General features: G+C 48.5%; 1 non-coding gene across 1 annotated transcript; it reads right to left on the bottom strand.

The window, feature by feature from the left end:
* Positions 1–3,174: 3,174 nt before the first annotated feature.
* TRNAE-UUC (transfer RNA glutamic acid (anticodon UUC)) lies at positions 3,175–3,245 on the bottom strand. The gene has a single exon. It is a non-coding gene; the product is annotated as a tRNA-Glu (tRNA).
* Between the last annotated feature and the right edge of the window lie 1,370 nt (positions 3,246–4,615).

The following is a 4,615-nucleotide window of genomic DNA, read 5'->3' as shown; positions in this document are numbered from 1 at the left end:
ATCTGGGGAGTAAAATGCGTAACCGCATCCTCTTCACCCCCAAGGGCCTCCCTGGCTGGGGGCTTTCCTCACGGTCAGGGTCTGGCTTTCTCTCCCTGCAGCCTGTGGGGCATGCTGTGTCTTTGGCCCCCCGGGCCAGACGCGTGCTCCGATCCCGGTACACACCAGCTCTCATTGTGAGGCTGGGAGTGAGTCACCCCAAGCACAGCCAACCGGGCCAGCGAGCACGCAAGACAAAGGAGCTTTGGTGTGTCTCCCAGACATGACACATTCTAAGAGGGGTGCAGCCAAATCAAGCCTCCCCAGGTCTCACAGTGGTGCTCTGGCGTCAAAAATGCTTAAAATGACAAGCAGAGGGGGCGGGAAGCCTGCCCAAATCACACTGTACTTTTAACCTACTCAGATACCCCTACGTTCCCCCGGCTAGCGCGTACATCTTCCACTTTCTTCTCTCAGGTTCCCCCACCCACCCCCGTTTTAACTGGGGCCTCTATTTCAGCATGAAGTTTTAAAAACACACGCGCAAGCACTACACGTTCAGAACGTACCGAAAAGCAAAAAGAAGAAAATAAAGGCATGCATAGCGGCACCCTTCAGCAATAACTGCTTTTCGCATTTTGCTGTCTAGCCTTCAAGAGCTCTTCTTTGTCGCTTTATTTATGTACACGTTTTTAAACAAGCTGCATCCAGACTATATGTCACTTAACACAATCATTTTTTTCACTCGAGGAACCAGAAAGATCTTCCCCGCGCTATGCAAATCACAGTTATCCACACGGGTTCACCGAATCGTATTTAATGGCTGCGGAGGATTCTGCTTTAGGGCCATACCATAATTTATTTGATTTTCCCTGTTATTGGAAATTTCTTTATTATAAACAATGCCATGATGAGCACTGCTCACTCGCGATTTAAAAGCTATTTATAGAGTGCCTTCTGCGGCTAAGTCTGTCGGCACATCCTTAATTATTCCCTGAGGATAAATTTCCCCAAGCAGAATTCCTGGGTCAGAGCATACGTGTGCACTTAAGACTTCTGAGATCAACATATTAGCCTTATTGCCAAACTGTCCCCCAAAAAGGTCGTGCCGATTTGTACCCTTCCCAGCCTGGTATGTAAGGGTCGCCTCCCAACCTCCTTGACAACACTGACTTTTTGGGGGGGTTTTCGGGCCGATTTTGTAAGAGAAGAATAAAGTCTTGTTGTTCCACTTTTCAATGCTTTGCTGCTACCCAGGCTGAACATCTGTCCTCGTGCATTGGCCGTTTATGTTTCTCTTTGTGAATTCCTCATTCATAGGTTCAACACTACCTCTTAATTAAGTCTAGGGTGAAGAGGGAAGAATGAAGAAAATTAATAATCAGTGAGTGCTTGTGATTTGCCAGACAGACAGTGGGTATTCTTGGCTTCGGTGGGGGGAAGTCACTTTCCCTGAAATCAGGCCTGTTCTTCTCCCTGTTTCCACAGGTGATGATGCTACAGCTCTGAGAGGTTCACCTGCCCCAGGATGCATAGGTGGTGAGGGGTGCAGCCGGAACGCAAACGCTCTCTGCTTCCAAGTTCATCCCCATCACCACCTCCCAGAAGGTGTTTACATTTTGATTTTGGGGGTCACCGTGTGAGGACTAGAGCCCTGATGGCACAGTGGTTAAGCATTTGGCTGCTAACCAAAAGGTCAGCAGTTCGAATCCACTAGCCGCTCCTTGGAAACACTATGGGGCAGTTCTAGTCTGTCCTATGGGGTCGCTATGAGTTGGGATCGACTCGACGGCAGTGGGTTTGTGTGTGTGTGTGTGTGTGTGTGTGTGTCTGTGTGTGTGTCTGTGTGTGTGTGTAAGGACCAGAACTAAGATGGGTTGGTCCTTACTGTGAGGAACTCAACACAGCTCCAAAGTCACCCACCAAATGTTTCCTTAGAGAGCTTACTGTCTCAGGTAATTTTATCAGTTTAGCCAAAGTTGCTTCGAAATACTTGGAGGGCAGAGCTAGATGCTCATCGTTGAAGCCGAGTGACTAAAGAACAATTTTAGAAGTTGGGGCATGTTCTCCAGGCAGCCAGAACTTCCTGGTTCTTATACTCTGTTCACAAGTAAGCTTATGGTGCTCAAACATGCATCACTGTATCACCAAGCAAACAGCAGTGCAAAGACTCTCCCGACCCCCACCCTCTGCACAAGCTGTTTCTCTTTTGCTTAGAACACTGCCCCTGTGTCTTCCCCGTAGCCTCTTATATTCACCGCCCCCCTGTCAGTGTGTCGGATTGTGGTGGCCGGCGTGTTGCTGTGATGCGGAAGCTCTGCCACAAGTATTTCAAATACCAGGGGGGTCACTCATGGTGGACAGGAGCTTCCAGACTAAGACAGACCAGGAAGAAAGGCCTGGTGACCTACTTCTGAAAATCAGTCAGTGGAAACCCTATGGATCCCAAGGACCTGATCTGAAACCCACAATGGGGATGGTGCAGGACCGGGCAGTGTTTCATTCCATTGAGCATGGGGTGGCCAAGAGTCAGGGGCTGACTGGACAGCAGTTACCAACAGCCACATCATTATAGAAACCCACGCTTTCATTGCAGTTGAAACATCCACCAAAGGGAACGTGGAAGTTTTATACAGTGAAATTGCTGGTGGTTGCAGCGTAAGGCTGTTTGATAATGGTGTCCAAGAAGTATCACGAAATTCAAAGACTCCCCTGCGTGGAGGGGGAGAACTAACTGCTCTGTGTGGCAGAGCCCAGAGGGGAATATTGTTCCCTTTTACTGAATGAGATTGAGCAGATCAGAGAAACACCACCCAGAACAGAGAGTAGCAGCTGCCAATTTTTTTAAAGAAAGACAGAGGCCCGTGGGAAACGCGACAGTGTTCAGGCAGGGATGGAAATTCAACATGAGAGCGTCTGTCCTTGTTGTTGCTGTTAGCTGCTATCGACTTGCCCCTGACTCCTAGAGACCCCGTGCACAATGGAGCAAAATTTTTCCCAGTCCTCCTCCATCCCCATGACTGATGGCAGAATGGACGACTGTGACCCACAGGGTTTTCACTGGCTGTTTTCAGAAGTAGATCATCCGGCCTTTTTTCCTGGTCTGTCTCAGTCTGGAATCTCTCCTGAAACCTGTTCAGCATTGTAGTAACATGCAAACCTTCACTGACAGATGGGTGGTAGCTGTGCATGAGGTGCACTGGCCAGGAATCGAACCTGGGTCTCCTGCATGAAAGGCAAGAATTCTCCCACTGAGCCACCACCGCCTCATGAGAGCTGCAGTTCTATCCAAACGGAGAGCCAGCTGATATTTGGCATTGGAGGTAAAGAGAACCTCCTTCAGTTCTACACCATGAAGAACAAGGGATGGGAATAGCTACAGAAATTGTTGGCAAGACTCTGAACTAATCTGAACCTGAGCAATTGCAGGAGAGCCTGAGGGTTTCATGCATCTGATGCCCTGATAGAATCAGAGGGCATTTCAGCAAACAGCTGTGTAAGAAGCAGGTGGGAGGAGGTGAAGGTCAGGGATTGGGCAGGACAGCGAGCAGCATGGAGGAGGATCCTCAGAAGAGGGAGAGCATCAGAGCAGAGATGGATCTGACCAAGGATCTCACCAGGTCCCCTATGGACAAACAGCAGTTGTGCTCGGTAGCCACGGCCTTGTGTTTCTGCGGACTGTCCTGTTCACAGATCTCATGACACGGTGTGGATTCAGACATTCTCAACTAAACCTTGGCCTCATGTATAGGAAGTCAGGCTAAAGAACCCCTACAAAAAAACCTACTGCCATCAATTACAACCCATGGTGACCCCATGTGTTTCAGAGGAGAACTGCTCCACAGGGTTTCTTGGCTGTGATCTTTATGGAAGCAGATCACCAGACCCTTCCTGCACAGTACCGCTAGGTGGGTTCAAACTGCCAACCTTTGAGTTAGCAGCCGATTGCAAACCATTTGCGCCACCCAGGGACCTAGGAACCCCAGCAGATACTGCTAAAAACCAAAATCTGAAGGAAAATGGAGAAAGGAAACACACAAAATTTTTTTTTCTTTCAATCCTTATAACAATTCAGAAAGGTACACACTATGGGTGTACCCATTTTACAGATGTGCAAATGGAGGTTTGGCACACTGAAGAAATTTGACTGAACTCACGGAGGAGCTGGTCTGACTGCAAATGCTGTGCCTTTTCACTGCATCACACTGCCTCTCTTTTGCCCCATATGTCTTCTTCCTCGGTGTACCCAACAGGTGAGCGGACTCAAGATGTGATGTCCATGAAGGGTCCCACACTGGGGTATTAATGAGCCTTGCTCCTGTCTGTGGGAGCCGCACAATACCTACAGGTGTATTCACAACCTTCCTCCAGCGTGTCCAGAGTGTGAGGGTCCCTGCTTAGATTAGGTTGTCAAATCTATCCTTACCTGCCTCTTCTGACTTCCAAACCCCTCGTACTTACAACAAATCATTTCTTTATTGGTGATCAGCACAACTGTGCTCATAGAGGCTTTCCTATTCTGGGTCTTAATTTTGTACATTTCCAGTTTCCATGGAGACGCTACATTCTTGCATTCTAAGAGTGTCACTGTAAAACAATGTGAAAACAAAGCAACTTCATAGAAATGGCTCACTTT

This window comes from Trichechus manatus, unplaced genomic scaffold, assembly GCF_000243295.1.
Source record: "Trichechus manatus latirostris isolate Lorelei unplaced genomic scaffold, TriManLat1.0 scaffold00024, whole genome shotgun sequence".
Lineage (NCBI taxonomy): Eukaryota > Metazoa > Chordata > Mammalia > Sirenia > Trichechidae > Trichechus > Trichechus manatus.
Note: the sequence above shows the minus strand (reverse complement) of the source record. Positions and strands in the feature narration are given on the sequence as shown.